The 7,081-nt window shown below is 29.9% G+C and overlaps 1 pseudogene; it reads left to right on the forward strand.

The window, feature by feature from the left end:
* The first annotated feature begins 1,897 nt into the window (after positions 1–1,897).
* Positions 1,898–5,243, forward strand: LOC112726777 (uncharacterized; annotated as a pseudogene).
* Positions 5,244–7,081: the final 1,838 nt, after the last annotated feature.

Consider the following 7,081-nt stretch of genomic DNA (forward strand, 5'->3'; position numbering starts at 1 on the left):
ATTATTGGTGCATTTTATGATATAAATTTGTTATGGATAAAAAAATAGATCGCAGTATGAATACTTAGAAAATTATTGATGTTTAAAAAAAAATGAACCAAATGCATATTTTAGATGGATCATAGATATGGATGGTTTGTTACTCGAAGTTCTCATAGAACAAAAGAATAAAGAACAAAAAGAAGGTAGAGCATTTTCATTAGAAGCTTATAGAAAAACAGTAGAAAAAATTAATGAAAAATTTTCTTTAAGTATCAATAAGATTAAAGTAGAAAATTGTTTAAAGACTCTCAAAGAATAAATAGTATTAACAAAAGAACTAGAATCTAAAAGTGAAATAGGATGAAATGAAACTATTAAGATATTTGAGGCTACTTTAGAAATATGAAAAACTTTAATAAAAATATACATGACACTTTCTATTTAATATTAATTTTTCGCTAGCATTTGTATATACATGTTTTAAATGTATACTAGGTTATAATTATTTTCTTTTTTGTTTTCGGTCTAATCCTAAACTGAGATAAATTAAAAAAAATTTCTTTATCACTTGAACATTCTTAGAAAGATATATAAGAAAGATATAGCAATTGGACATCGAAATGAGACTATTAAAAAAAGATTACGAAGATGGTCAAATGAGAAGGATATCAATATTAATAATATTAATGAGATGCAAGTGAATAATATGATTCATTTAGAGAACTTCAATACTTTTGAATATGAAAATGAGAGTATTCCAGCAACTCCAACTACACAAGCTTCATGTGCCATTCCATTTCCTGATATTTCGTTTTCCAAAAGTAAAAAACAAAAAGTAAGTGATAAAAATTCATCAAAATTTAAAGAAGTTTCGACAGCAATGAAAAAAATTACACAAGCTATTATCACTACAAGACCTCACATTTGGCAGACTTCTAAACTATTTGAAGTAATTCATAACTTGAGTGTATAAGATGATAAATTTTTTGAAACTGTTGAATGGCTTGTTGAGCATTTTATTTTTATTGATGTCTTCTTTAAATATCGACTTCCGCTTAGAATGGTTGTGTAACAAGTTAAATTGATTTTATGTCTAATAATTTCATAAAGTTTATATAATTTTTAAAGTAGATTTTAGGTGATGTTTTTGTGTTTTTTATTTTAATAAACAAATACTTATATTGCATGAATTTACTTTTTTTTTTAATTTTGATTTAAAATATTTGTGAGTTGTTAACAAATAACTTAGTTTATTTTTATGTCGATGATTTTACTAATTGATTAATTGTAGACTCTAATTTCGATCTTTTACGTATTTTATATGGATAAAAAATAATATTTTTTTATTTTTTTAAAAGAGATAAACAAATTTTAATTGAAAAAATTTTAATTAAAAACTAAAATTTTTAATTATTTTATATAATTTAATAAATTAATATATTTATTATTTAAATATAATATTATATTAATAAAAAAACAAAAATATCTATTATAAAATTTTAATTTATTTGATAAATATTTTAAATATTAGAATTTAATTTATTTTTATAATTTTATTAATTTATTTTAAATATTAAATTTTAATTCAATTCTACATCATTAAAAATTTTTAAACAGACCGTTACTATTTAGTATATAGATGTATATTTGCATAGTTGTAATGTTTAAGGATGGTTTAAACTAAATATATATTAAAAAATTATTTATTAATTATTTATTGCTAATAAATAAATAAATAAATAAATATTATCAAAAAGATTTCTTTAAGAAAAAGAACACTTCCTTTGGTTCTTTTTTCTGCATCTGGTGCTTTCGCAAGGTGAGAAATTCGATTAATTACCACCGCCTCTTGTTTCATATAATCACGTTTGCTTATATCAACTTCTTACTGTTGCTGATTTTGCAATTTCTTGCTTGCTTAATGAATTTGGGAACACAAATTTGATTGTTAAAAGTATTATAGTGGCGAAAGATTGGAACGGCCGCTGAAAGCGTCTTCGCAGTTATCGACACCTTCGTTCACTGACAGATCGCAGTTAAGTTCTGAAGCTTCATTGTATGCTGTGATTGTTCAAATGGTTTCTTTTGGAAGTTGTAGTATTTATAGAAGAACAGAACCGTTTTCTTATGGGTTCAATTCTCAAATTTCGTAACATATATGGTTCCTTTAAATGCTTTCATTCTAAACCTAATTGGGGTTCCGGTGCTTCAGATAAAACCCCCAAATTGGAACCAAATAGGAATAACAATAGGGTAGGGATTTTTTGGGACTTAGATAACAAGCCACCAAACGCAATTCCACCTTTTGAAGTTGCCAATAAGCTTAGAATTGTTGCATCTTCATTTGGGGTTGTTAGGTATATGGTAGCTTATGCAAATAGCCACACTTTCACCAGTGTCCCACACGCTGTTCGGCAGAGGAGGAAAGAGAAGGAGCTGTATAATCGATTGGAGAGCAAAGGCGTCATCAAGCGGAATGAGCCTCATGTTTGCAGGGTTTGTGGGAGAAAGTTTTACACTAATGAGAAGCTTGTTAACCATTTCTAGCAGCTACACGAGAGCGAGCAAATGAAAAGGGTGAACCAGATAGCATCGGCAAGGGGGAACCGGAGGGTGAAGTTGGTGGCAAAGTATTCGATGAAGATGGAGAAGTATAAGAAGGCTGCAAGGGATATTCTTACTCCAAGGGTGGGGTATGGTTTGGCAGATGAGCTGAAACGCGCAGGATTTTGGGTTCAGTCCGTGTTGGATAAGCCACAACTGCGGATCATGCATTGGAAAGTCACATGGTGGATATGATGGATCATAGGTGGGTTGAATGCATAGTACTTGTGTCGGATGATTATGATTTCGCTAATGTAATAAGGGAAGCGAAGCTACGATGTCTAAAGACAGTTGTCATCGGGGATACTAGTGATGGTGTATTGAAGAGGATTGCTGATACCTCCTTTTCTTGGGAGGAAATCCTAATGGGGAAAGCTAGAAAGGAGGCTATATCGGTTGTTGAGAACTGGAAGGATGTGATATTTTGAAAAGGTTAGAGTGGAAATACAACCCAGAGGTGGATAAAAGGAAATATGATCCGGCTGATGTGGTTATTGAAGAATCAGAAGATGATAATATTGAAGGTGTTTGTGATGTTGTTGATGATGACTATAAGGATGATGGAGGTTCTTGGTGGGAGTTAGATTCTAATGAAAATGTCAAAATGAACAGACACGAAAATCATAATTGAAAATGAGGTAAAATTTTCTTATTCTTTTAATTTTCTTCTCATTCTATTGTTTTTTTCTCCCTCAATTTTCACTTGTAATTTGTAATTATTTTCTTAATTTTTGTCCCCGATTATCTTATTCCAAAATCAAACTCATATTAGGAGGGTGGCAATTGCAGAAAGAAGAGAAAAAGAACAACTGGTGGTAACCAAGGAGAAACAATTAAGCAAACAAACTATCAGGAACCAGAAGGGAAGATTGGAAAATAAAAAAAGGTTTGTGTATTACTGTGTGGTGATAAGTATATGATACATAGCATAACTTATTTATGGGTGAAAACAATTAAGGTAATAAATACATAATATTTTATTATTAACAAGAATATCAAGCTAATCAATATACAAAACCAGTAAACATGTAATAAAATCTTTTAATTACAAGTTCATTGCTCGACAAGTAGTTAAGTTGATTTTGTTGGTAACTCTGGATTTAGTTATCAACCTGTTATATATGTTATAGGCGTACTGCGTACACACAGTTGCTAAAATGTTCACTCTTATGATTCCTGTTCTGGTCAATTTCTGTGTGTCGAAGTATTTCCCTTCACCAAAACTGGCTCTTCTTTGACAAGATACTAAGAAGAAAAGTTTGATTGTCTGGAACCTTTTGAGCTAATCCTTTCCCGTTATGCACATTTTCTATTTTCTAGAGTTTCTCTTTTCCACTATGCATTCATGTGTTACTAATGTAGTATGTAACTTGTGCTTTAGGTACTGCATGGTGCTTTTTGCAGGCATTGCAGCTGAAGCTCTTGTTTATGGTGAGGCAGAGGGGGGAGAAAATGATGAAAATCTATTCAGAAACATCTGACTTCTTTTGGAGCCCCGATTATCTTTAACTGAGGTATCTCCACAGTGCACAATCGACGCCCCTGTTCTGATGGTATATGTTCATACGTGATACTGAAATTTCAGCCTTAACTTTCTTGCCTCGAGAAGATGTCTATTGTCTATTCAAGAAAGATGGTCGGTTTTACAATCTTATAATTTGCCCAAGTGGCACAGAGCTGCGCACCGAGCTGCCATTAAAATGTTGGAAAGTGGTGCCAGTCTGAGTATAGTAATTAGGAGGATTGAGGAAACTTTGTATTGCAAGAAATGATCCTCAGAAGTTCAGAATTACAGACAAAAGCATTTTGTGTATTCAACTTACTTACAGGGCCAACATCTCTTCTCGGCTTACAAGTATTCATTCACAATGGCTTTATTTTAGTCATATAAGTACTTTGCTTGGTTTATTTTCCCGTGCAGGGTTGTTGCAGCTGATCTGAAGTGCAGCTGGTTTTACTGGTCTGCATATAGTTTTCAGATGCCCCTCTGTTGGACCTTGTATAGGATGAAAGAGTGCCATGCTGCAAACAAATGAAGAATTTCAGCTTCAGCAAGTGACCTCTTTGTTCACTTCAGTGTTCACACTGAGACATGAGCCATTCCAAAAGTTGCACCCCGCTTAGCTAAATAATACTTGGAACAATATTTGATACCTATACAGAGAAGTAGCCAATAATTTGGAGCAGTTCTTAAGGCTTATTTTATTTCACAAGCAATATTGGCCGTGGGTGAAATCAATCACGGGTTTGTTTGTAAATAACTATTTAGGATAACTATTTATGTCAGTTGGTATTTCATAAGTTCGTGGACATTAGGTATGGGAATCTTTTACCCCTAGTTAGAACTTTTCGTTTTCCCTGAATTAATTTTTTCTTCAAACACCATATCATTATCGGCTAAAATTTTCTGCATTGGCACATGGTGGTGGTTACAGTTGCTAAATGTTGGGTTCAGGGGCTTTGATGTCTTAGGATGAAGTTCAAAAATTAGAATTGAGATGGATGGCATGGCATGGCAACAAACACTGCAAGTTTTGTATTGAAAGTCATTGAAACAAAGTAACTTTCTGTTGCAAACAACCTGTAATTCCCATATTGTCATATTGATATGGAGTTTGTATATTATATTTAAGCTAGACAAATTGGTTATGTTCAAACCTAAACTCCCTAGAAACTGAACTAGATTAACCTTTTTTATTTTTATGTTGGCCTACATTCCCTCCCAAAAATACATTATTTGAGCTACGAATTAAATTTTAATTATGTTTTATAACTAACTAGTACTAAAGACTTGATATTTTAATTTAATTAATTATTAATATCATGAAATTATTTTAGTTAATTTATAGTGTAATTACGATGGTTCAGCCTTTAATACGTTATTTGAGCTATGAATTCAATTTTAATTATGTTTTATAATTATCTAATACAGAAAATGAGCTTTTATTTTTATTTTTTGATATAGTGAAGATATTATAAATTGTTATCGGATATTAAATTTAATTCAATCTAATCTTAAATTTAGACAAAATTTAATAATTAAATTTAATAATTAAATAAAGATCTGATATATATAAACACAATAATAAAAAAGCGCGATTTACCCAACCAACTCCAACCTAGTTATTTTAACCTAATTAACATCTACGCGCCAATAATCCTAACTAACTTCTTTTTTAACGTTTCTTCTTGATTTCGTTGCGTCTTTTTTGCTCTTTTTTCCTACGTTCTCAAATTTTTTGTTCTTCTCTGTATTATCGTTTTCGATCGTTGTTTCATTTTTGAAATCAAACATTGAGAACAAACAATGTATGATGCAAGTTCGAGTGCATTGAACCAGGTCGAGTTTGATGATGCAAGTTCGATTACGTTGAACCATGGTGAGTTGGAAGATTTTTTCAATCGAATATAGCCAACGAGGTTTGATTGAGAGAATAATGTAGTTATGAATTTGATTAAGGAAGTCAGTGTTAATAAAAATCAGTGTTAATGATTAAGGATTTGAATTTGATTAAAATTGATGAGTTTTGATAAGTTTGTTTTTGTTTTGGATTGGTTTGTGAAGATTAGTGTTACTGATTTGGTATTTTGTATATTAGATTTTGGTGTTTTCAAATATGAATAATAGTGTCGCTGTTGTTTTGAGTTAATAATAGTGGTTTATTGAATAGTTTTTTGTGTTATTTCAGTTTGATGTTGATGAGCAATTTGTCAAATTATGAATTATCAATTCGGAGATTCAATACAATAAGATAGAACTTTTTATTTTAATTTGAATGACATTCAGTGTTATTTGTTTAGTATAATGAAATTGATGTTTACTTTCTATGTTATATTGTGTGAATAACTACTGAATTTTAGCTGTTATTGTATTTGTTGAATAGTGAATTTTAGTTTTTTATTTATTATTTTATGGTAAATAATTTTGGATTTTAATATCATTAATTTTTTATTTTTATTAGAATGAACTTTGGTGTTGTGGTTGTATAATTTTGGTATTACACCATATTAAACAATTTATTATCCATCATTTTTTATCAAACAGTAATGTAGAAATTCCTAATATCTATAAATGGCTATTTTTCAACATATTTATAAAAAAATAGTAATCATAAAATTTAAAAAGTGAAGTATTTTTAATGCATTTATAAAAAATAGTATCCATAAATTCAAAAACAGAAGTACAATATTTATCATATTCTATATTTCTTGATGAAAATTTACAGAAAGGACTTGTAACTATAGCAGATGGCTTGAATAGTCTTATAGTTTCAGATTTTTCAATGGCTTTATCCTTCAATTTATTTGTTTCGTTAAAAAAAACCCGTGAAGCATATTCTTTTTTAAAATGGTCAACTTGAACCTGCAATTGAAAGAAAATTATTAATCCATTTTAATTTAGAATTAGAAAATCAACTATATTTAAATATACATACTTTTTTCCAATTTTTTCAAATATATTTTCCATCTTTTATTTTTGCAGGATCAATGAGCT

This window comes from Arachis hypogaea, chromosome 12 (genome assembly GCF_003086295.3).
Source record: "Arachis hypogaea cultivar Tifrunner chromosome 12, arahy.Tifrunner.gnm2.J5K5, whole genome shotgun sequence".
Taxonomy (NCBI): Eukaryota; Viridiplantae; Streptophyta; class Magnoliopsida; order Fabales; family Fabaceae; genus Arachis; species Arachis hypogaea.